Source organism: Meleagris gallopavo, chromosome 10, assembly GCF_905368555.1.
Source record: "Meleagris gallopavo chromosome 10, MGAL_WU_HG_1.1, whole genome shotgun sequence".
NCBI lineage: Eukaryota > Metazoa > Chordata > Aves > Galliformes > Phasianidae > Meleagris > Meleagris gallopavo.
Window position 1 is genome coordinate 7,552,366 of NC_139413.1, and position 26,885 is coordinate 7,579,250.

Genomic DNA, 26,885 nt, shown 5'->3' on the forward strand with positions numbered 1-26,885 from the left:
ATGGTAGAAAATGGTGAGTTTAGAGAAGTTCAGGAAGATGTTTCAACATCTGGTTCAGGATTCCAGGAAGGAGAGAGAAACATATTTGTGTAAAAGACTACTAAATCAGAAAAAAATAATGATGTAGGTAATGGTGGACACCTGGGCATCTATGTTGATGGTTTTATTTACTTATTTACTTATGTGTATATATACATATATATGTGTAAATACACATATTTACTTATCTATATGTATAGATAGATAAGTAAATTTTGTTATTTTCCCTCTGCTTATCTTGAACCTTATTGTTATCAAAGACAGTTCTTTATTTTACTAATTTCATGGTGATCATTCCTGAATACTTAATGCAAATTTTTAGTGCCCAGAGCAGTAGAGCACGGTCACTATCTTGTTGCACGTATGGACTATACCTAACCCTTTGATCGCCGATCTTAGCTGCCTTGGACCCATCCCGGTTGGACCAGCAGCGACCGACCGTGGGGTTCAAGGGCATTTCGGATGGTTCCTTCACTCAGGGAAGCCTGGAGCCAACCAAGTAGCCCGGCAGCTCTTGCCCGGCAGTTCTCGCGAGAGTGGCTGACGCAGTGTGTGGGCGTTGCCTGGGTAACGGCGCTGTATTCGCACCGCCCGTGCCTTGAAAAAGCCTGAGACAATCAGGAAGGGTCTGGTCTGTGAATCGTGAGGCTACTTGTACAGTAAGTAAGTATTCTGCTTAGCCATGGCTGTGCCCTGGTGGAAGGCTGCTGCCAGAAATAATGAGGTGACCCAGATAGAGGTCCCATGCTCTCACAGAAGGAAAGCGGCAGCCAAGAAGACTGTGAAGACCCAGACTGAGGCCCCCACACCCGTATGAAAGGAAGGCTACTGCCAAGAACAATGAGGGTACTCAGACTGAGATCCCAAACCATGATGCTGGTGTGCAGTCCTCTGGCTGTAGTGAGTGCCAGAGCCTGGCACTACAGGCCTTTGCAGTGCTAGGTGAGGGGAGGCAGCGATTGTGTACGATGTGACCAGATAAACTACTTACTCAGTCTTGTGGCCAACCTGCAGGATGAGGTGGTGAGACTGAGGAGCATTCAAGGATGTGAGAGGGAGATTGATTGCTAGTACCAAACCCTATCAGCCCCTAGATCTCAGCAGCCAGATGAGGCTCTGCACGAAGTAAGTCACCCCCTGCTGCCTTGCAAACAGGTGACAGAGGGGAACCTACATGCAGACAGTGTTCCTGCTTCAGTCAACCCACTATCCTCTCCACCCCCCAGGAACAGTGGCAAAGAATTGGGGGATGTAGGGCAGTGGCATAAGGCCCCTGCTCAGCGACGCAGGCGCACCATCCTGGTGAGTCCCCAGCCCCCTCCAGCTGCCCCTGCAAAGCAGGTTCAGTTCTCTGCAGGATCAACTGGACAATGGTGGAGATTATGGTTCTCCCCAGTTGGTGGTGCTTCCCTAGTCTGACCAGTCTTTGCCTAGCATTAAAACTTCATCGACTAGGAAAAAACGACGGGTCATTGTTGTTGGTGACTCTCTGCTGAAGGGAGCAGAAGGGCCAATATGTAGACCAAACCCTCTACACAGGGAGGTCTGCTGCCTCCTGGGAGCCCGGGTTAAGGATATGAAGAAGAAACTTCCTTCTCTAGTCTGGCCCACTGATTACTATCCTTTGCTGTTGTTTCAGGCTGGTAGTGATGATTTAGGCAGAACTTCCCTAAGGACTCTGAAAAAGGATTTCAGAGCCGTGGGGAGACAGGTAAAGGGTTCAGAAGCACAAGTTGTTTTCTCCTCTATCTCTCCAGCTATAGGGAATAATGAGGGACTCGATATAATGGGCCAACGGATTAATACCTGGCTCAGATCTTGGTGTGCCCGGCAGGGGTTTGGGTTTTTTGACCTCGGCTCTGTTTACATGAGACTGGGCCGGCTAGCGGCTGATAGGATTGGCTTCTCCAACCGATTGAGAGGGGTCTTAGGATGAGATTTGGCTAGATTCATTCAGAGGGCTTCAAACTAGGTACGAAGGGGGGTGGGGGTGTAACTGGGGTCACTAATACGGAGCCTGAACGTAATGTCCCTTGCAGGAGAGGGATGTGCTTGTAAGACCCCATGGTCTTGTGCCTTGGTGGAAGAGGAGGATGACTCACCCCTTTGTAGAAAGAACATGAGGGCAGGTGTGAGGTTGGTGGCCGTGTAAACACCTGAGTGTGGTCATGAGGGTACTAGGGTTACTGCTACTCGCAAGGAGACCAAGCTCAAGTGTCTTTATACTAAAGCACGCAGCATGGGTAATAAACAAGAGGAGCTGGAGGTCACTGTGTGTTCGGAAAGTCACGATATAGTTGCCATCATGGAAACGTTGTGGATTGACTCCCACAGCTGGAGTGCAGTGATGGAGGGCTACTGGCTTTTCAAAAGAGACAGGCTGGGTAGGAAAGGCGGTGGTGTAGCTCTCTATGTTAAAAAACACTATGAATGCGTGGAAATTAATAATGTTGATGACAGGGTTGAGAGCATATGGATCAGAATAAAAGCAAAGGCCAACAAGACTGACGTTATTGTGGGAATCTGCTACAGGCCACCCATCCAGGATGAAGAGGTGGATGAGATGCTTTATAAACAGTTGGGTGAGGTCTCTAGGTCACTCCCCCTTCTTCTGGTGGGGGACTTCAACTTCCCAGACATCCGCTGGAACTATAATACAGCTAACAGGGAACAGTCCTGGAGGTTCCTAAAGTGTGTGGGAGATAACTTCCTGACACAGCTGGTGAGGAGGCTGATGAGGGGAAGCAATATCCTATACCTGCTGTTTGTTAACAGAAAAGGTCTGGTGGGGGATGTAAAGGTTGGAGGTCGTCTGGGGCAAAGTGGTCATGAGATGCTAGACTTCTCTATCCTTGTTGAACCATGGAGGGGAGTCAGCAGAACTGCCACCTTGGACTTCCGGAGGGCGGACTTCAACCTTTTTAGGACTATGGTTGAGAGGGTCCCTTGGGAGGTAGCTTTGGAGAGCATGGGAGACCAGGAAGGCTGGGAATATTTTAAGGAAATTGTTTAAAAGGTGCAGGACCTGACCATCCCCATGTCACGGAAGACGAGCCGACGGGCAAGGAGGCTGGGCTGGCTGAACAGAGACCTTTGGCTGGAACTCAAGAACAAAAGGAAAGTTTATAGTCTCTGGAAGAGTGGGCAAGCTACTTATGAGGATTACAGGTATGTAGTGAAGCTGTGCAGGGAGAAAATTAGAAAAGCCAAAACGCAATTAGAACTGAGCTTGGCCACTAAGGAAAAGGAAAACAGTAAATGCTTTTATAAACACATTAATAGAAAAAGAAAGGCTAGGGAGAATCTCCATCCCTTGTTGGATGTCGAGGGCAACCTGGTCACCAAGGATAGGGATAAAACTGAGGTACTTAATGCCTTCTTTGCCTCAGTCTTTAATAGTAAGACTTGTTACTCCCTGGGAACACAGCTCCCTGAGCTGGTAGATGGGGATGGGGAACCGAATAAGCCCTTCATGATCCATGATGAGATAGTTTTGGACCTGCTGCGAAAGCTGGATGCTTACAAGTTCATGGGACCAGATGGATTGCACCCTACAGTGCTGAGGAAGTTGGCAGATGTGATTGCCAAGCCACTGTCCATCATTTTTCGGCAGTCCTGGCTAACCGGGGATGTCCCGGTGGATTGGAAACTGGCAAATATGACACCCATCTTCAAAAAAGGCCGGAAAGATAATCCTGGTAGCTACAGGCCTATCAGTCTCACCTTGGTGCCCAGGAAGGTTATGGAACGAATAATCTCAGGAACTATCATGAACCAGTTAAAGGTCAACCAGGGGATCAGACCCAGTCAGCATGGGTTTACAAATGGTAGATCCTGTCTGACAAATCTGATTTCATTCTGTGTCAGGGTGACCCGCTTAGTGGATGTGGGTCAGGCTGTCGATGTGGTCTACCTGGACTTCAGTAAGGCCTTTGACAGAGAAGGGCAACGAGGCTAGTGAAGGACTTGGAAAATCAGCCCCATGAGGAGAGGCTGAGGGAACTGGGGCTGTTTAGGCTGGGGAAGAGGTGGCTGAGGGGAGACCTTATTACTCTCTTTCAGTACCTGAAAGGTGCTTACAGTGAGAGCAGGGTAGGTCTCTTCTCACTGGTGACAAGTGACAAGACAAGGGGAAATGGCCTCAAGTTGCGCCAAGGTGAGTTTAGGTTGGACGTTAGGAAACACTTCTTTACAGAAAGGGTGGTTAAACATTGGAATAGGCTCCCCAGGGAGGTGGTTGAGTCACCGTCCCTGGATGTGTTTAAGAGCCCTTTGGATGTGGTGCTCGGAGATATGATTTAGCAGAGGGTTGATAAAGTTAGGGTACTATGGTTAGGCTGCGGTTGGACTTGATGATCCTCGAGGTCCCTTCCAACCTGAGTAATTCTGTGATTCAATGATCACATAATCAAAGGCAGTACATATTACTGTAACACTGAGGGAATATTAGTAAGTACAGAAGGATCAAGCCCATTGTAAATCAAGTTCTGATCCAGACTCTGATTGCTCATGGTTTTCATTGTCATAATTATCTGGAACATAATTTTTAATGTATCTTCTAACCACAGTGAATGCTTCAAAACTGTACAGTCCAGTAAACATTAGATTGAGTAGTTTATGTGAACCAACTATTCCTTTTTCCCATAGGACCAAACTGGATGGTGTGTGGCAATCATTTCATTAAAGGTTATTAGTAGGAGTACTTCATTTGAAGCTTAAGATCCATTGCCTACACTACTTACAGAATATATAACTGGAAGGCAAGATTTCTGTCTTTCCGAACAACTGCTGCTGCTCTTTTCTGTTCAGATATGTGCCTACTAGTCAACTTGCTATGTTGTTTTTCATATCCCTGAATCTTTCGTAGGGTTTCATTATCATTTGGATTTCCAGAATCCTCTCTATCTCTTGTGATTGGCAGCAACCATGTTATTTTCTTTTCACCATGTATAGATATTCTTCCTTTTTTCAGTAGTGCAAAATGATGAAAGAGTTTTCAGACTGTGTGATCAGTATCACAAATATCTAAACATATTTGTTTTATTTACCAAGCAAGTACTGAGTTCTTACCGGATTTATCTTTCATTTCTTTGTTTGTTTTCTGACACACATTGTGCTATTGTTAAAACTTCTTGGCAGTAGGAAAGAACTCATGCCTGTGGCTAAATGGAAGAGTGATGTGGTCTTTTCACTGTATTCACAATACATTTGCTATGCTGTTCACCTCACAGCTCTTAGTATTGAGTGAAATGTACTCTTCATTCTTTAACCAGACATGATACCTCATTGTAATTGTAGATCTGCAGCCAAAAAAAAAAAAAAAAAAAAAAAAAAGCCTGAAGAATACATGTAATATAATTGTAATATGTTCCAAGATGAAAAATGATGGCTCACTATTTACATTATTTTGGAGTGAAGAGATTCCATACCTGCACCATACAGAATCTCAAACTTTGCAGTTGGAATGGTAATACCACTGTGGAATCTCTTGCAAGTTTCGAAGATCACCAATTCCTTTTCTAAATATATGCATTACACACAGTACATAGACAATCATGCATATTAGTTCAAATAATATGAATATATCCTAAATGTATTGCATAAAATATATATATATATTGGGCCTCCAAAATTAATTCTACTAAAGAGTTTTAAATGTGAGAAGTTTGGCTTGTCAAGTGGCCAAGTCACCAAATTTTAATCTTGTCTGTAAATTGGTCTGGGTGAACAAAAGCAAGGTATTTGGACTTTGAGTGAGTTGAGATTTGTGGAAAAAAAAGACTGGCTAGTAGTTAAGAAAATATACTTTGTCTTCTTCATTTGAGTACTGTACAAGGAAGTTTCTTAGAATTATGGAACTGCTACATGTACAAAATCTATTATTTAAAAAGCAGATATTGATTTTTTCATAATTGTTGCATTCTGTTACTAAGATTGTTAGTTATAGTTAACCTATAACTTTTTGTTTGAGAGTAACATACATCAAATATACTGCTCTCAGAGCATGGGAACTGCAGTTGAAGGCAAACAGAAGAATAAACAATTGTTCAGTTTTTATTTTGCTGTGAGTATTGACAGTTGCATTTTGGCACAAGATTAGATCATGAATACATAAAGAATATGTGTTTCTATGCCAGGATAAAACATAACTCAAGATCACAAACATCCAACTTTTTTAAAACAAATTAACATTCCTCATTTGTTTTCATTTATTTAAAGAACATTGAGGTTATAACCAGGCTGACATTTAGGTAATGTCAGTTATATCTTAATTTTACTAATGTCTTAAACACAACCATACTCTACCTATAAGCAAAGAAAACCAGCGTTGAACCCCCCTTAATAAAATTGTGTTGTTGGCATTTCCGAACCACTGTTAATTCCAAAGCTATGCAAACCTGCTGTCATCAGGGTTAGTGTTCTCCTTAGAAAATTATTTTGGGAGAAACACAAATTCACAGCAACCATTTTGCTTTGTATTCTGCTATCCGTCTCAGATTTTATTTTCAGTGCAAACAGACTCCATTTAAATAAATGGACAGATGTCTCTTGGGTAAGAAATCAGAGAAAAGGAGTAGGAAAACGTAAACATTGAAATTGTTAATGAGGTGTAGGGAAGGATACTCAGAGAGTTTGGGAAAAGGAAAATAATCCCTCAATTCCACAGTTGGTGCTGCTTGAATATTGCTGACTAAATCTTTTCTCCCAAAAATGAGAGCAGTAGTTACTGACAGTTTCCAAGAACTGAAAAATTACCCATTGTTTCATTAAAATCTTTCTTGTTTGATATGAACTTTTCCTTGGACTAACTGATAATTCAAAGCCCTGTCATTATTCATAGTTGAATGGTGACGGTATATATACAAACTGCAGTTCACTGTGGTCAGTTAATCATAGAAGAAATTTGAAAACTTGGAGGAGAGGGGTTCTAACTTGATTTTTACTTTAAGTATTTTCTTACCTTTAATTCTTGTATGAACATACTTTGAATTTTTAAGTGATGTTGGAAGGGTGGCTTAGCTGTCGTGATATTTTATGAGAGCAGAACGATTTTAAAAATTGCTCTGTAGAGGATCTTTCAGTGAAATCACATGACCAAACATCATGGAGATTCATTATCAATATTTCTTGGACAGCAGTGCTGCCATGCTTTTGCAGATACACCTGCAGAAGTTAATGGTGCATTTATAGCATTATATTAAAGTGCTGTAGATTTTTATCATGAACGTCGCAGAAAATGAACAAACCTTGATTAATATAAGCACATTTGCTGACAACCTTGTGCACTCCTAATGAAATAATAATCTGTTACTTACTGACCTGTTTCCTGCACCTTCTCTCTTGTCTGTTGCTGTGTGACATTGAGTGTGGTTTACTCTATGGATTTACTAGTTGCTTCTCTAAGAAATGTATGGTCAAACAAGTACTTGTTTCCCATTATTTTCCTTTTTACTCCTTAAAAGATCAGTGGTGCCATTTATACAGTTCACATTTTTTTTCTTTATTCAACTTGACCTGTTCTTCTTATGTTTACAATAATCCCACAGAAAGCATTGATTGCACAAACTTCAGAAGGTCCTCTGTGACATTATTTTGCCAGCTGAAGTTTTGTCCTGATATTTTAAATGTATAAAATACATAGATAACAGTACAAATAGTAGCTGGTCTGCAAAGGAATATATGTAGCACAGAGAATATAGCTCAGATAAACCCCTAAATCTCTCTCTTGCTGGGACCAACAACAGTGAAATCCAAGAGCCCTTAAGTTCATAAGGCACAAATCTCTCACTGATCTTGAAGCACAGTGGGATACATTTTTCTTGACTGTTCTGAATGCTAGTTAAATAGTTGAAAAAGGGAAAACTTCCTTATTGCAATAGGCCACACAGGAAACACAGCCTAAAACTTGAGTTAGAGGCAAAGAACTCTTAGGACAAAAAAGTATATTTTAATTTTGGAGAAATATGTTTGGTCTACCAAGTCCAGGTTGGAGGAGATCCAGCCCAAAAGGGCAACAAAAAGGTGAATAACTTTAGAAAGGTAAGTCTGAATGAAATCACTAGTAGATTTAGTTTTCAGTTCATCTGAAAACCTCTCATAAAGAATCAAGTATTGAAGCAAGGATCTTCAGACTTTAAAGTCCAACTAGACATAGCTGTATATGATAGCTGTTATGTTATATTATATGATGACTGTATATGATAGCTGTTTCTTCTAGTAATTCATTTAAGGTGCCCACAAATGAAGAATAAGATCTTATCTAAGAGTTCTTATTTCACATTGTTGTTAGACTTCCAATCTATTATTAATATGGGGCAAGATGATTTAAAATCCGCATTAAAATGCATGTAAAGAGTAAAACATGTCTAAGCACATTAGCTAGAACTAGGCATTGAAGTTAAAATTTGACTGTCTGATGTGTTTCGATCCGTATATGCTGTGTTTGGATCCCATAGCACATTGTGGTGTATGTTATTTCATGTAAAATAAAAGCAGACTACATTTGCATTGCAGCATTAAGATCTGAAATTATCTGTAGGTCTGATGACTTTTCAAAACTTAGGACAGTACAATGCTAATTTTAATTGCCTTGCAATTAAGTAGTTTCTTTGAAAGCTTCTTCCTTTTTAATAAATCTGTAGCACTGCTCTCAGAGGCTCAAGAAAAAGTTCTTCATGGCCTTTTCTTGTCCTCAGAATCTTCATGCATAGATGTATGTCTGCATCAATTGTATCATCTCCAGTCTAATTACCTCATTTACATATTTCATGCTTACTGCTCAGAACGCTCCCTGAGACACTGATTTTAAATTGTGTGCTGTCAGACACAACCAGTTAAGGGGGATTTTATTTTATTATGTATTATTAAGATTTGCACAGTATATTTGCTATTAAGCAAATAACGTGTAGTGCTTCATACAAAATAGTATGTTTAAGAGTAGTTGCAAAACCAGGCTTTTAGAATTTAAAATTTGCTGAAGTTAGGGTGCTGATATCATCTACTCTCCTCTCCTTGTTCTATTGCTCCTTACTGCATTTTGGGAGCCGTAGATTAATGAACTCTTATTTTTTTTTCTTTTTCCCCCATTTCAGTTTGGGTAATAGACTCTCACTCTCCTATCAGTTACATTTTTGAGATGATGCATCATAGAACTAAAAAATTGCATACAGTAGAATAGCACATAACCTATAAAACAGAGACCTGGTGGAGAATATTACCAGTGTACAAGTAATACAGTGAGTTCTCATCACTATAGGTCAGTCATACCTAATTAAAGATGTAACTTGGGCACCCTTCACAGTCGGATGCTTAAGGAGATAGAATACTTGAAGTTTGACTCAGCATATAAATTTCAGCGTGAATTTGGGACCCGGTACAAATCTCCCTTTAAAAGGCGACTTCTTGAAGTTTCCAGATAAGCAGAAACTTAACTATGATATCCCCTTAAGATTAGGCATCTTTGTGCCCTGAGGGCAGGTAGGCTGCTTTCTTGAAGTTCCTGTGTTGCAAGGCAGAAACTCTGGTAATCTGCTCCTTGCAGGCAATGTCACTCTTGCACATTTTGCTTTACAGGCTTCTGTTGAGTGAGTTATTTTACATGCAGAATGCAGAAATGTCATGGTTCACTGACTAATGGCTTGTAGCCCACTTGCTTGTGTAGCAAGATTAATTTGCTATAGGATGAACCAGATGAGCACTCCAGACAGGCAGGATGTGTGTCCTTTCAGTGGCTGAAATGAATAGTTATCCTAGTTAGTACTGACCTTATTCCTACTGAAGGGCAGCTTAGTATTGTTCTTTCATTTGAGGAAAGATATTGCCACTCTTGCTCTCCTAAGTACTGCTAAAGAATAGCAGAATATGGCTAGTAATAAAGTGTAGAGCTCCACAGAAATGCGATCCCTTCAGGTCCTGCTCTCTCCTGAATTGTGTCTTCAGTCATTTTGAGTACAAACTTTCTTTATAGTTTACACTTGCCCTGTAAAAAATACTTTAAGTGAACAAGACATTTCTGAGACGATCTGTCTACAGATATCACACGTGGATTGCTGTCCATCAAAAGAAAACCCCAGATTCACACATAAGGCTGAGATCTGTATGCACAGCTTTGAAATCAATAGGCAGATATTTGAAGCCACTGCACGTAAGAGGCCTGTTAGAATGCATATTTTGTCTGCAGCCTGAAGAGTTGTACAAAACAGCATCAGTCTGAACAGTAGAGGTAATTAAAAAAATAAATTAAAAAGGCAGGAGAAGATTTTCTAAAATATAATTCATAAAAATTTTGGAAACTTTTCTTCTTTACTCTTGTCAGCAGTACGTAATGCCTTATACTGCTCGAGAAGACAGAGAGAGCACTTGACTTCTTTTTAGTGCCCTCAAGATTCAAGGTCTGTGGAGTTTAAGTATTTCACTGTAGTGCTCATTTATGGTACCTTTGGATACAGCAGTTTTTTTACATCAAGCAAAAAAAAGTGATGAAATACAAATATCAAATACCTCAAACGAGTTAATAAAATCAGAAAATGATGTTTACTACCTCTGCTATTGAACTCTGTGTTCTTCCACGTGCAGAGGAGCAGATATCATGTTCATTCCCAGCCAAATGAAAACACTAAAAGCAAAATCAGCTAACTCTAATCTAAGCATATTTCTTTTAACATACATAGGGTCTTAATAGCTACGTCAGGCATTACTTCTGGTGTTCACTGTTCCAGCAGTTCTACCCACACAGACCCATTTTCTCCATCTGCATTTTAACCTCACAGTTGTTTTATTCAGGCTTCTGTGATCAGCAATTTTTGTCAAGAAAGGAACAAGTTGCCAGAGCCTAATGGCTTTGACTTTAAATGTCCTGTTTAATTACAGTGTCCTAGGCAGTTATGCTGCTCTGTGAGCATTTTTGGCAACATTAAGAAAAATTCATCTAGGAATAGCAGTAAAAGGGTAACTGTTTTCAAATAGAATTTTGTAAATTTAATTATTTAAATCTACAAAAGGTTCTCACTATCCTGATTGTATGGGGCTGCTGAATCACAGCCTGAACCTCTGATTGATCATCTGAGGCGAGCAAAGAGTCAGCCACGGGAGCACAGGTGAATTAGCCTGGCTCCACCTCTCCTAGACCCATTTAAGAGCTGACTGCCAGTGGGGAAGGATCTCTTCTGGAAATCCACTCCACCGGAGTTTCCTACGTGAGCCCAGGATAGGGTGAGTGTCCTTTTCTGCTCTAGTATAATAATTATATAAGCCAAGCTCTTGAATATACTATATCCTCTGTATATTCATTGATTGCACACCTGATAAATTGAAATTTCTATGTTTTAGCTGGTAGCTTTCACTTACAAAAATAATTCCATTTTCTGTAGGATATTTTTCGGTAAGAGAGTATGAGCCAGGTTGACGAAGGATTTTTATGAGTATAATTAGGTGTAAATCTTAAATGCCAATGTAAACGTTTTTATTTTTTTTTAATTATTTGACATGTTTTGGATACTGTGAAGTATGTCAGGATTCCACCTGTATTCCTAGGTGTACAGAAAATTACTTTCATGACACTGAGTGCTTCCAAACAGCAAATCAGTGCTTTTTGGTTGTTTTTTGTTTGGTTGGTTTATTTGTTTTCTTTTTTTTTTTTTCCCGAAGGTGTCAAATCTCCAGATCCTTAATTAATTCATAAAATATTCAGATAGTTACGATTTAAGTGAGTGGAAATTAAGTATTGATAATGATGTTAAATTAGGCCAGGTACTGTCTACTCTTCTCCCAGAGGAGGCGAATACTGAATCCCTATTGTGGTTTTGAAGGGGCAAACTCAAAATTGCTTGGCATTAACTCAGACTTCTTAGAAGTCAATAGTAAATCTTATCGATTTTGCATGGACTAATTAAGTCGGTTCTGAAACTCCAAGAATCTAAACCGAATAATTCATAGTTAAACTCTAAAATACCCTTCAATATGTTCCAAAATAAGCAAGAAATGCATCATAACCTCCCAGATAAATTTATTCCTGAAGCTGGGTCCTCTTAGATTTGTTAAACAATTTTGGGAATCCACAGTTTTGTTGTTCAAAGTTAGGGATCCCTGAAGTGAATTTAGAGAACAGAGATTTAGATTAGGTTCTGAGGTGCTATGCTCTGCTAGCTTCGAAGAAAATTATAATTACTCCCATTTTAAAAGAGCATATTCTTATCATACTGAGCAACTGAGTAAAATTACAGTGCTTTCAAGAGCATCTTTCTAAAATAGGTGCTGAGATACCATAGTAATGATGAGCTTAGTAAAAACGCTTAGACAAAACGTGATCTGATAAAACAAAATGTGGCACAAGACTAATTGATAAAACTTCCTCGTTAACTGAAACTATTTGTAGCTTGTCAAGTATAAAGCTGCTCAGATCAATTCTTTGTAATTGAATTTCAGAATATAATTGAATATTAACAGTCTGTTGTAGTAATGAATTTAGTAGATTGTCTGCATGTTTTGTGTATATCCTCCAAATTAAAATTAATTAAATTTAGTTAAGGCATCTCACAAATGTTGCTTAAGTTATTGTATTAAAAAATGGAACTTTTCACTAAATTTCTTCCTACTTAAAAGTAATTTAAAAGCTTAAGTGAGCTTGAAAATCTAGGAATCACCAGCTGCTGGAAAGGAGATGTGTGGAGAAGTACCTGAGAGTTCTGATGGGACAACTGGTTGACCAGAAGCCAGCAGTGTGCCCTTGTGGCAAAGAAGGCCAATGGTATTTTGGGGTACATTTAAAAAGTGCATGGCCAGCAGGTCTAGGGAGGTTCTCCCTCCCCTCTTCTCTGCCCTGGTGAGGCCACATCTGGAGTGCTGTGTCCAGTTCTGGGCTCCTCAGTTCAAGACAGTGAACTTCTAATGAGAGCCCAGCAGAGGGCTTCAAAAATGATTAGGGACCAGAGGCATCTTGTGGAGACAGAGAGACCTGGGGCTGTTAACCCAGACAGGAGAAGTCTGAGAGAGGATTTCAGTGCTATTTATAAATATCTAAAGTGCAGGAGACAAGTGGATGGGTCCAGACTGTTTTCAGTGGTGCAGGGACTGAACAGGGGGCAACAGGCAAAAACCAGAACAAAGGAAGTTTATTGCAAACATGTGAAAGAACTTTGTTACCTTGAGAGTACCAGAGCCCTGAAACAGGCTTCCAAGAGAAGTTGTGAAGTCCACATCTTGGAGATATGAAAACCCACCTTCATGCTTTCCTGTGCAACCTGCTGCAGGGAACCTGCTTCAGCGAGAGGTTAGACTAGATGGCCTCTAGAGATCCCTTCAGTCCCCCATGATTCTGTGATTTGGTGTGATTCTGTGATTTGGTGTGATTCTGTGATTTGGTGTGATTCTGTGATTTGGTGTGATTCTGTGATTTGGTGTGATTCTGTGATTTGGTGTGATTCTGTGATTTGGTGTGATTCTGTGATTTGGTGTGATTCTGTGATTTGGTGTGATTCTGTGATTGAAATTATTTTGCCCATTAATGGTTTTCTACTATTCACTTGGAGGTTTTTTAATGATATTTACTCCATTTTTCAAACTTAAATGAATCTACGCATTTAGTTTGTACCTGAAATACAGAACTTGTGTAAACGAAAGAAACCTAACTTTATTGCTTTCCTGTAAAACAATCTTGAGTAAATTTTATTATAACTCCGTGGCAAAAATGATGGCTTGTTATAGGGCTGCTCCTAATAAAGACTCAAATGTGTAGTGCATAAGGGACTTGTAATGAGCATTCAAGATTCTAATACTTGCTAATGTCCTTACTTGCTATTAATTCATAAATACCCTCTTGCAAATGATAGCTGTTTCTCATACATGCATTAAACATTGCTTCTAGGTGTGTATATGAGCAAATTCTCTTCTCTATGATGTCTAAGAAAATAGTGTTTGTGAGATTTGTAACTTTTTAAGATGTCCCTGGGGTTCCTGTAATGATTTTGTCTCCCTTATAAAATCTGCTGCAGAGCCAAAATATGGCAAAGAAATTTCAGGCATCCGCTGGAACAAGCATATCACAGTGTCTGAATTAAGGAGCTTTTTTATATTAAGAGCATCTTTTATATAAAAATAATATGAAAGCCAGAGGATGGAAATTGAGGAATTTGATTATTTTTCCCAGTGTAAGTTGTTAGAAAGGATATTTTGTCTCTTATTATTGTCTCTTACTACTGTTGGCATTTTTACCACTGTAAATGAGTAATATTATCATAAATAATGCTTATTTTTCTGTGACTTCTGTAGTATAAGATTTATCTGTATAATCTAATCTTGTTCAAATATTCCACTATCTGGACTACTATCAGTACCTCTAGAACAGGAAGGGGGAAAAAAAAAAAAAAACACCAACAAAAAAGCACCTAAATAATTCATGTGACATAAGAAAAGACAAAAGGTAATTGAAATTGATGTTTAGTTGTCTGGGTGATGAAGTGGAACAAACTTCTTGTCAGTATTATCACTGAGAGGAACCTGAGGCCTTTGTGGTTAAACCACCTGTCCTGCATGAAGCACATGCGGCTCCTTCAGAAAGGCTCTAAGGGCTGAGCAGGTATCCTCTTTGATGTTCCTCTCTCCTTAATTGCATCGTGGGTGACATTTGTGGTCTGCGAGCCTTGAAAGAAACCTCATTTTAACTCTCTTTAGGTAAAATCAATACATTTTGTTCTGCAGCATTTGATTCTTTTCTTTACTGTTACGCACTACAGTGTAGGGTTCAGTTTTGGGGAATTTTTAAGTGATTGAAGTTCTACCTAGTAGAATATAGTAGATCTACTATGATTGCTGGGCTCCATGACAGCATCCTCAAAGTTGTTGTACACAAAATTGTTACACTTCTTAAGCATTTGGTGAAAGACAAAAGCTGTTCCCATATTTTGCAGCACTCTTGCCTGTGTAGCTGTGAAAGATGTCTGTTTTTCTAGGTAAAGAAAATATGCTTAAGTAATAACTATAAGCAAGAGAGGGGAGATTTTGTCATCCATAACTGCTGTTTCTTTAAGAATTTACAGTTTGGAATTTAGACTGGTTTTGTTCCCAGGTACAACTGTCCAGTCATATTTTAGGACTTCTCTGTGCTTTGTGCAGTAAGGCAAAACTGTGAGTTGTGTGGTGCTTAATCACAAGTGGGCAGTGCCTGAGCCCTTTGAAAGAGGCAGAGAGTGAGAGGCAGGCTGTGCGGGCAAGGGCTTCATGCCCTCAGATGATATTAAGAAGGCAATTGATTTTTAAAAAAAAAAAAAAAAAAAAAAAAAAGCCAACTTGTACTGCTGCTTTGAGACTGTTCCGAGCAGCCTTGCTGTTACCTCGATGGAATTTGAATAAAGTGGAAATAGAACTTCTCATGTTTTAATATTTCATGTGGAGTTTCTTCAGTACTTCATTGTGAAATATAGACTATAGAATTATAGAATAGGAAAAATATGTCTAGACTTATAGCCTTCAAAGCCTTCAAAGAAAAATATTTCAAAATCTATCAAAAGCATTTTAGATCAGCTGAAAACTCGTGCATGTGTAAATAGCATTACTGAACTTTATGGGTTTTTTTTTCCGTGTGTGTGTGTGTGTGTGTGTGTGTGTGTGTGTGTGTCAGGAAAAGGTTCTGCACCAGAGGGCGATGGGCATGGAACAGTCTGCCCAGGCACTGACCACAGCACCAAGCTGCCAGAGATTGAACAGTGTTCTCAGATGGTATGCATTTTGGGTGGTCCTGTATGCAGCCTGGAGTCAGGCTGGAATATCCTTGTAGATCTCTTCCAACTTGGGATATTCTATGATCCTGTGATTACATAGCAATCAATTCTAGTTTTGCTAAGTGAATGCGTACTTCACATGCATTATTTCAGACAATTTTGGTGATGGTTAACGTTTCCTATATGCTGCAGGAAATTGGGTAAATCACTAATCTAAAGATGGTAGGCACCACATTTGAATGAAATAAGATCCTTTAACAGATTTTTAATGAACTAGCAAGGTTAGGTCATCGCAACAACAAGGTTTTTTGCAGGTTATTACAGGCCTCCAGTGTCTGCCTGGGTTGCTTAGTGAAAAGACTTGTGCCTCCACACACAGATCTGTTGTATGTACCCATGGCACCTCAGCCCATTCTACCCCTGCGTGACTTTGCCATGCTCGTGTCTGAATCTTTCAAGTTGAAATGGTTCTGTGGTTTATAACAAAAAATAAAGGGCTGAATATTTGCTGGGAAAAATGTTGGCTAACAAAAGCAAAGGATAATTCAGGGCAGGACAGAAGTGTCCATCTCTGGATAGCCTGGTCAGAATTTGTGACCAGTGCAAGTAATGCTACTACTTCTCTATACCACCCTGAACAAGAGGAAATGCCTTCTAGAGTGAAATGCCACTATTCTGAATTCTGCAATCTGTCAGCCTCTGCTAGCTATCTGTAAGCAATTATCACAGTCCTACTGAGAACACACGGGATCTGCGGTGTAGCAGTAGAAACAGAGATAAGATGACGATGTGCAGATTTGATAGACTAACCTGCATAGAGTTTCTAAGAGAGGGTCAAGCAGCTGTTTCTTTGTAGATACTACATAAAGTGCTGCAGCAATAACTTCTGAATTTTTATCCTTCACTTCTCATTGTACTGCTCACAGAAAATTCGAGAAAAACAAAACCAGTTTCTCACTGGTTATCCATTTATTGCAAACCCTTATGGCTCACCGAGATTTTGTAATAATTATTCACCATGAGATTTTTTCCCCTCAGTTTTCTGCATTAGACTAAAGAGATATTACGTGACACAAGTGATTGAATTCACTGATAATTTACCTCTGAAAGCAGGATTGTGGAGGTTACAAATGAACTGAACAATCACATTGTTATAGGAAGGAATGAATTATTTTATAACATCATTTGTATGAGATAAATTCTGGAAGTGAAAGTATTACACTGCAAATTAAAAAGCTATTATCAGGGTAGGAACTGGTACTAAATTAAATAGTTTGCATTTTGGAGGGACATGAAGTGATCTGAAATGTGTGACTTGAAGTCGCAACTTTTGAACAGTTTCGCTTTATAGTTTCCCACTTTCAGCACAGAACACAAGCACGTACACTTAATGTAGATTTAATAAAATAGAGAATAGTGACTAAAGGAATATATTGTCATTAGTATTAATGAAAAAAAGAAGTGGGTGGCTTCAGGTTAAACAAGGATTCTATTTTATGTTGTTCACATCATCTATTTTTACTGCAACAACTCAGCTGATAAGTCAGAGCTCTGCAGTCTGTCTGATGGGAGAAATGCACAGATGGAACTACAGTTATAAGTACCATCTAAGTGATATTCAGTCTTGACAGTATCCTGTTGTCAGCTCACAAGGAAACTCAACGCCCGCTCTGAAATTGCTGACTACTGGTGGCCCTGATTTCTGAGTATCCATGTTAAAATCTCTAAGAAGAAATAATAGCTCGGAAACATGAAAACTCCTCAGAAAACCTTCTCAGTTTAAAGATTTAATAGAACTATATCTCTGTATATTGTAAAGATGGATGGACCATACTAACGTATTCTTCACTTGCTAATGTGTTCTGTCATAGTGCATTGACCTTCTGCTGTCTTGGGTCAAGCTTTCACTGGGGACATTAATGAACATTATTGCCAAGATTGTCTGTATTCCCAGCAGTCTAGTTTTGAGGTCTATGTTTATAAAACAGGATAGCAGAAAGGGGGGAAAAAAATAATCATTTTTTCATCAGACAAACGCTCCAGTAAGCATGAATAAATAGTGGCTGAACATTGGTCATTAGGAGAAGGTGAAATAGATGAATTAAAGAAGTTGAGAATTTTAAGCTGCAAATTGTGAAGTTTACTATTTCATCTGTCTTTGAAATCTAGATGGAAAATGGAGTGTAAATGGGAATAGTTCTTTTTGCCCATATTGAGTCTTCATGCCAATGTTGCAAAGAGTGCGGTCATGCAAATCTAACTACATGGAATGGTTCTGTTCTGTTTCATATAGTTCAAAAGTATTTTGATTAAATAGCACTGGATAAATCATTTAAATTTTCTTGTATAGAACATGGGAAAACTAGGATATATCTTGTGAAATTTCTTATTTTTAGATTAGTTTAGAATTCTCTGCAACTGGATTTTTTTTCTCTATGATCTTTCATACGAATCATAGCACTTGCCATTTTGGATATGCCACTTCCATGCACTTTTGATCGTGTCTGTGAATATTTTAAGCTCTCTTCAAATGTCATATATTACTGAGAACCTTGTCTACTGCCAATACGTATCTGGAAAAGAACGGAATGTTTTCAAACAAAATATTTATGTATTTATATTCTGTAAAGTGATGGCTGTTTCTGCTCAGATGCACCATCTAAGTTGTGCTTTGCTTACAGGCGTTTCACAAGCAACAGTTTGAAGTGTACGCTTAACCAAATGCCTAATACAGAAAATACATTACATTTGTATTTGACAGAAATAAATACAGCACAGGGTGTTTATTTTATCATTCCTTTGGCTCCATATGGTTGTAGAGTTGTGGATTGTCAAGAGCTTGTAGAATATTCACTTTTATCACAACTGTTATTCCCTGCGCTGACCTCTGCTTTTTTAAATGCTTTCCAGATCCTGCTTATTTTTCTGGGGAAGCTCTGTAAAATTATTCAAGCAAGATAACAGTCTCTCAAGAATTTTATATTTCATGTTTTCAGTTTTCTTTTTGCTACTTTTCTTTTTCAGAAACAGATGAGACATATTTTTGCATTACTTTGACAAACTTCATTTTGCCATTTAATAAACAAGCAGACAATTGCCTCCATTACTGCTGAAAGTATCATATATTTATAACTTTCCTAAATATCTGCTTTTACTTGATCTTTGTGCAGGGTAATAGGCATGTTAATCCTATGGTTTTCCCTCTTTTTTTTTTTTTTTAATTTGCTTATTAATATTTAAAATCTCTTTATTAATTAGCCTTCCCTTTGACAGTAAATATTGGTGTAAAACAAATGTACATATATTACTTTAATGAAGCATTCAATGTAGGCTCCCTAGAAGAAATAAAAACTATTATACATCAATAACTGAAAGCCAGATTTCAAGAACTTTCTGTTACAGATATGTAGTTGTTCTCTGAGTGGTAGCCAGGAAGGGGAATTAGGATCATCTCCTTTGAATTAAATAAAGAAGAAATACTCAGCGTGGAAAAGATCTGGCTGAGGTGTCCAAAATTTCTCTTCTGCCTTTTGTACAGGTTTTACCTGTGCATATTTTTCGAGAAAAGTACCTTGAAAGCATATAGTCTGAAATTCAGGAAAATGCTGCTTTTTGCTGCTTACTCAGATTACTTCAGAAAGTGGATCTGTATAACCACTCGATAGTCTTTCTAATGCTAATCCTAGTTATTAAGCAACATGAAAATTTTTGGAAAAAACATTGAAATCTGGACAAAAATTAATAAATTTTTTGAAGTTCTACCTTCATCTTGTAGCTTCTTCACTTAGCCTGGGAGCTATACTACATGGTATAGCAAGGAAATGTTTAAATAATGAAGAAAATATAGCCAATGAGGCACATGAAGATGACATGGAGATTCAGTGCATCACAGTAGAAATGTGTGATCATTACTAATTCTTAGCTGAGGGTCAGTAGCTTATCAAAACAGTGTAATATGAAAAATATCACAAGTGAGTATCTGGTAATACCCTTGGAACAGTTACGAGCCAAGTGTCCACTGGCCAGCAGTGATTTCTGTATCCCACTCATGCTCTGAAAGAACACAGGGTAACTTCCTGTCCAGCAGGAACATCATCATAGAAAGATGTAGTGAAACAGGTAGATCAAAAAGAATATGTTTCTCTATTACAGATCCTTAAATAGAAAGGCATAATTTGAGAGGGAATAATCTGGTTCACATAAGACTCAAGAATAGGTGTAGTAGTAAATATCTTCACAACGGGTGATCTTATTTCTGCTATCTACTGTGGGAAGCAGATTGTTTTTTCAAGCTCAGACTTCTTTCTTGGCTATCATTAACTCAGGAGCTGAAACAGCTGAAATATAATTTCCCTTACAAATTAAATAGTGATTCCTTTTCTTGTTGCTTGATGTTTTGCGTACTGAGTTATCAGTTCTGATATCCAGTGAATAAAAATCCTATCAGTAAGAATTATACCTCTTCCATACAGGGTTTATCCAGACAGCCCATCTAAGTTACAGACAGTCTATAGTAAGGAAGAAAAGGAGTGTTGTTTTTACTGTATTTAGTATTATTCTTAAATGAATTATTTAGTGTTGCTCTTCAATGCTGCTTGCCTTTGAGATCATTCAAAATATTTAGTTACATAAAATACTTGAGCTCTAAAAAGTAGTAAGACCTGTTTAAGCTAAAGAAAAGAGAAACCAAGCCATCGTTAATTTGTAGAGCTTTTACAACAAGATTCTATAAGTTCTTCAAAATCATGAAATGTAGAAAATCTTGATCTTATAACATCAGGTCTAAGGGTAAATGAGAGAGAAATCTTGGACGTTATATGTCAAAACCAGTCTCAATATAAAAGTAATTGAAGTTTTAGAAAGCTTTGGGGAAGCTGCCTTGTCACTTTTGGCTGTTAGGTCTTTGAAAAATCTATCTACACATCTGTGACTTTCATTGCTGTTTCTCCTTATCAAAATGTAGCATGAATCAGACAATAATGAGGGTGATTTTCAAAACGAATTGTCTGCATTATGAAAGTAAATGTAGCATGTAGGCCAACTTCTTATAAACTGAAAGAAAATACTAATCTGTTAATCTGAGGAGCTGTAAGTAAACTGCTGTCAAGTGTGACTAAATTAACATGGTAGTGCCATCCCTGCAGAAGTGATCCCTTCCTCCATCTGTTTTGAGGATCAAGATTATAAACGTAGTTAATAGAACTCCAATTATAAGTTCTATCCCAATTTCATTCTGTTCTCATTAACAATGAAGCCCTGATTCTGATTTCTGCAGTATAGAAAATTCATCAAGAAAAATGCAAAACAGTAATAGAAATAAGTACAGCCAGTTACAAGTAAATATATTGCAAATTGCATAGAATATGTAAGACAGGAGGTGGCAAAAGATCAATGCATCTAATTCTTTTTCTGCTCACGTATGTGTCCTTTCACTAGGAGTCAAAACAATATTGCAGTTGATACTGTATTAACATTTGCAGCTTAGTTCTTGGATCATATGTTTTCATTTCTTTCATCCCTTTATAAAATGAGTGAGTTTAGATGATTCTAATAAACATTACAAAGAACTATGCAAAGGAAATAAAACTTAAAAATAATAATAAATATAGGAGTACCAAGACCCAGGTAATCAAAACTCTATGTTGATGTGAAATTATGGTAGCTATGTATTCGGAATGCTGCTAGATCAGCTGTCTTTAAGAGTCTATTTAAAAGTTTTATAAATTAAATGATTTAAAATTAGAAATTGTATTTAATTAACTTCGTTATTCGGCATGAAAATAAAGCAGCACTCTATTGAAACAAAAATACATAAAATAAAGAAACAACGAAAAACCTGCGGCAGTTTTGCAGCTATTCAGAGTTTTAAAGCTCATATAATGTGCTAAATCACTGCTGTCTTCATTTTATTATCTTGTAGAAACATTCAGTTGGAACATCCAGTCATAATCATTTTTCATTCAAATTGATCACAGCTTTGAAATTTGTGCTATGAAAGTAATCGCATCATAAGAAAGACAAGAAATTAGGTCACTTGAATAAAAGGAAAATTATCATACAACTAGAACGCATTCATATCTCCTCTTGCATATAGCCTGTCAGGCAAAGTTGCACATACAGCAATTTCATATTCACTCAAATGTTTTAAGTTTTAATGAATTATGAATGATATTATAGCTGCTATTGCCTTACACAGCAGTTCAAAAAATGTTTCTAATTACAGTGTCCTGTGACAGTTCTCATTAGTTTGTCACTCTGAATATTCTCTTGAAGCTAGGCATGTGACAGATATCAAATAAAAAATAATAGTAATTGATAATAGAAAGTATTTGTTGTCATAATGAACTAAAATTATCTTTTCTAAGTGATTAATTTATTTCCATTAGAAGGAAAAGATCGCTTCTCTGGAAATCAAAATTCAAAAATAATGAAATTACTAAGCAGGATTCTAGTGCTCAGGTCCCAGACAGATTTGCCTTTGTCAGCCCCTAGGAGGAGTGCATAGAAAAATAATGTCAAAAAATTCTTTCATTCTGTGTAAAACTCTTCCTTCAGAGCTGGCATGAGGGAGAGCTCCTCTGAAGAATAACAGATGACTGAAGAGGGAGATTCCAAAAGCCCGGTCCTTCAGTAAAATGAGATGACAAAACCATAGGTAAAAATATGGAGCAATTTATACATATCGGGATACGATAAAAAGAGTAGATTTATAGTATTGTTGTGCTCTTATTATTTACTGGAGTTTCCATGGAAATAAATAAGCATTATTTTCAGAGTGACTTATTTACCTTTTCTTCACACTATGTAAAAACATTTAAATCTGGCCCTACAGTGCATATGTTTCACAAAAGAGCCGTAGATTTCTGACTCCACAATGTCTACGTAAATGGGGAAATCCTTTGCAATTGGGGAAAGATGCCCCAAAGCATCTCTTTCAAGAGATCTTATACTGGGCATGTTTCCACACTAGAAATCATGTGCAGCTTAGCTTGAATTTGAGTTCAGCCATCTGGAGAATACAACCCTTTTATTTTTCAGTATTCTACTTCAAGAGCTGGTATGAGAAAGAGATCAAATGCATATGATTCTTAACTTTCTCATGTTCCTTTCTCTCAAATCCCCAAAACCTTTTTTCTTGCTTTCAGACCAAAAAGGAAATTGCTTTTTATTTAATCCCCCATGTACTTAAAGTAGCCAAGAGTAATTCATCTGAAAAATTACGAAAGGACTATTTGCCTTAGGTGAGAAATTTGCAAAGACAGATGGGGTAACGCTTAACTTCCTGCTGAGGGGAGCTTTTAGAGCACTCCCTTCTAGTTGCATCTGTAAATAATACTCTATTTTGAAAAATGTTTTACTTTTGAGGTAATAATGGTTGCTTTTTACAGGTCTGACTTGAGGGCAGTTTGGTATCTATAATCACGGAATCACAGAATGGCCAGGGTTGGAAGGGACCTCAGGCATCATGAATCTCCAACCCCCTGCCACATGCAGGGCCACCAACCTCCTCATTTAATACCAGACCAGGCTGCCCAGGGCCCCATCCAACCTGGCCTTGAACACCTCCAGGGATGGGGCATCCACAATCTCTCTAGGCAGCTGTTCCAGCACCTCACCACTCTCTCTGTAAAGAATTTCCCCCTGACATCCAACCTAAATTTCCCCCTCCCTCAACTTAAAACCATTTCCCCTTGTCCTGCAGTTATCAACCCTTTCAAAGAGTTGATTCCCCCCACTTCTCTAGGCTCCCTTCAGATATTGAAAGGCTGCAATGAGGTCACCCAGCAGCCTTCTTTTCTGGGAGATTCTGAGAACAGAAATCAGTTTTGAATATTACTCCCACAATGAATAAATGCTAACCTTCTTTTACTTTATACTACTACCTATCTTTAGATGAAGCATGCAGAAAGTACCCTTGGCAAAGCCAAGTGCTTGTCATGTGCATCACAGATCTGAAGCTTCACCTTCTGCTAGGAGCACTTCATTACTTTAGTAATAAAATAGGAATTAATATAGAAACAAAATGTTCTCCTGAGGACAGTGTCTTCCATCTAAAAATTTAAACAAGAAGCAACCCCTTGATATGCAGTTATGTCAACATTTCCTACTAAAAATATGGTAGATAATCTTTTCCTAGCAAGAGTCATCAGAAGCAAAATATATTTCATAATAAAACAAAACTTCCACTACATTAAAAGTTTTGCTTAAGAATGAAAAGAAGTATTCATTTGAAAAAGCTTAGTTGAAGTGATATGTATTCAGTAGTGCTGTGTTACTAGTGTGTTTCCTATGTCTCTTTTATTTATTGCAGAATGTATTTTACCACATTGGTTATTTTTGATTCTTCAATAATAAATTAAATTTATTCATTCTAAATCCTTACTAATTGGTGTGTTATTGTGTAAGATGATATTCTTTTTTTTTTTCTTTACTGAATCTTCTGATATTGATATGGTTTATCCAATAGAAGAATTAATGTGATCAGATTTACTGCTGTATTCAGGATTAGTTGATTATATCTGAGAACTACAAACATCCTCATGTTTTCTACCAGCCTGGGCAAAATGGCGATGTTAAACTCTGTCAGTGTTATTTTGGATGTAGGAATAAGGGAAGCTATATTATTCTTTGTAATCTATAAAAAAAATTAATTTGGGAAAAAGATCTCAAAACATTTTTACTTCTTTACCATATAAAACACTGTATTTGCAAATACGATCACTAAGAGGGAAACATAGGTATTGTGAGCAAAAAAATATGAGGAAAAAATAGGGTAGTTTTAGAAACGGCTGTGTAAAATTAAGCTACAAGTGGTCTCCAGCTGTTTGATATTGCTTTTGTGCTGAAAACTGCTGATCCTACAGCTGAATTAGAAGATAAAAATGTGAGCAGTTCATCTCTATTTCAATGATAAGTGAGGTAGAGCAACTTAATCCACCAACACATGCTATTTAAGGCTGTCTCTAACAAGATGCAAAGAAATTATGAAGGGAAAAAGAGGTGTTATTGTTGGTCTTCTAACAGAAAGACTTAATGACTAAAAGAAAAGCACTTTATTTAAAGAGAGCTTGTTTTGTTTCTTTTTACAGTATTGTTTGAGGGCGGTTTGCTTTTTTTAATCTTTTTCTGATTTAGTCTGAGTTTTCTTATGATAAGAACAAGATGACTTATACAAAAGCACTGGCCTTCTTCCCCTCTCATTCTTCTTTTGACAAATGTAGCAAGTTTTGTACAGATGTTGGAAAAGATAAAGGTTGATACCTCTGCATTCAAAACCAAACATTTATTTGTATTTCCATAACAAAAAAGTACAGTATTGTCATTTTGCTCCCCTTTCAAATGCAACAATATTGTGAGATCTGTCTGTAAGTAACAACAAATATTTCATAGCTTAACTAAATTAACTACTTTTCAGTTGAACTAGCCAAGTTAAGGTCCTAGATAATAAGTTTATTTTAGCCAGTTTTACCCTACATTTCAGTTAACTTAGTGTTCAATAATTACTAAATTCATCCAGTGTTAAGTATTTTAAATTTAACTGATTCTATTTTTTGTTTGACTTAATTTACATCTAATACTGAAAAGGTCCTTAACTTAAAATGTGATTACTTTTATTAGTTTGGTTTTTTCTTCTTATAATAAGAATGTGTATAATATTTCAGTAATACTGTGATGTTGGCTTGTTATATATGCATTCCTTTCTCTTCTTTTTGAAGAATGTTATGTTAGATTTCTGGGTTACTTTTTTTTCTTGGATTGGAAGCTCATAATTCTATACCCAGTTTTACATGGGAACATTTCAGGGAGTTTGAATGCGTAACTAATTTTACTGATAGTGAATAATTATTTCTAGGCTGCTGACATATAATTGCAGTTTGCTTTTTTCAGACTATATATGATCATGGATTAAGATGTGTGACTGGAAATACATTTTCATCCTCTGAAGTGTGATCAGTGATCCTCACCTTTCTTCTTTAAATCAGAAAACCTCTGTGAATACCAAACATTGTGTGGAAGTGCTTTTACAGCATTTACATGCCATGAATTTGATAAATAAACATAAATCAGTAAGAATGCGTAAAATCAATTAACTAAGTAAATCATGCATAACACCCCAAAGATATAATTCTAAGTGCTGCAGGTGCAGCCATCTGAATCTCTAGTTATGTCTACCGAGATAAGAAGCTCTATTTGTACATTTTAACATGGAGGGTTTTTGGCAAAGAGTAAACTTAACTTTCTGTTGAAATTAATGAGAGAATTCTGGTTCATAATCACTCATGTATGTTTTGATTAGTGAGAAGTCCAACCATCCCCTAAGATGTACAGTGATGCATAGTTCAAGCTTTCAGAAGTAATTAGAGAAATTTAATCAGGTAAACAAGCATAGCATCAATTATATTTTCTGTTTGCAATACCAGGTTTCCATAAATAGAAATTATGAAACTGTCTGTTCAAAGAGCTTTTTCAGTGTTTGCCTGCATTCAGTAGAAGTATCAACTCAAAAACTATACAAATGTAGAGAAAAGAAAATCACAGGGAAGCTTACAAAGTAGTAATTACCTTAATGTGATTTTTGGTCTGCTGAAAAGAATAGTCAAGAGACACTGATTTCACAGAATGATACAATCTGACTGTACCTAGTGGCAATCCTAATAGAAATTTTAGATATAAAGATGTAAAATACTATCTGCATACAGTCTCAGCACTAGTGCAAATAAGTAAAACAACTCAACTGGTAAAATACAGACTGCAGATACCCCATCAGTCTGGAATGGGAGAGGTTCGTTTTTTACTCAAGCTGTGGAGTTGCTAGTGATTGCTGAAACTGCTCTTGCTGTCCTGAGAGGGACACTTAAGAGTCCTTTTTTCAGTTTAGGTGTTGTTTCCTCAGAGAAAGCCAGCTTCCCTGGCTGCCTTGCAGCTGCCCTGCTTCAAGGAGAACCAGAAAGCTGCAGGTGTGTGCAGCAGCAGCTGCTGGGGGGCTGAGATGAGAAAGCTGCCTTAGCCGGCCTTCAAGAAGCCTGAGCCTCATGGAGCCATGAGGAAGCAAAGTAACTAGTGTTTAGGATAGTGAGATTTCTTCTAGAAGATGCTTGTCAGTAGCTTATGATATTGTTTTAAAGGAAAGAT

General features: G+C 37.7%; 1 long non-coding RNA gene across 2 annotated transcripts in view; it reads left to right on the forward strand.

The window, feature by feature from the left end:
* The first annotated feature begins 604 nt into the window (after nucleotides 1-604).
* LOC109369160 (uncharacterized) overlaps nucleotides 605-26,885 on the forward strand; it is a 191,716-nt gene continuing 165,435 nt past the window's right edge. For both annotated transcript variants that reach the window (XR_014885307.1, XR_014885308.1), the window contains exon 1: nucleotides 605-702. This is a non-coding gene — a long non-coding RNA (uncharacterized LOC109369160). The remainder of the gene's footprint in view (nucleotides 703-26,885) is intronic.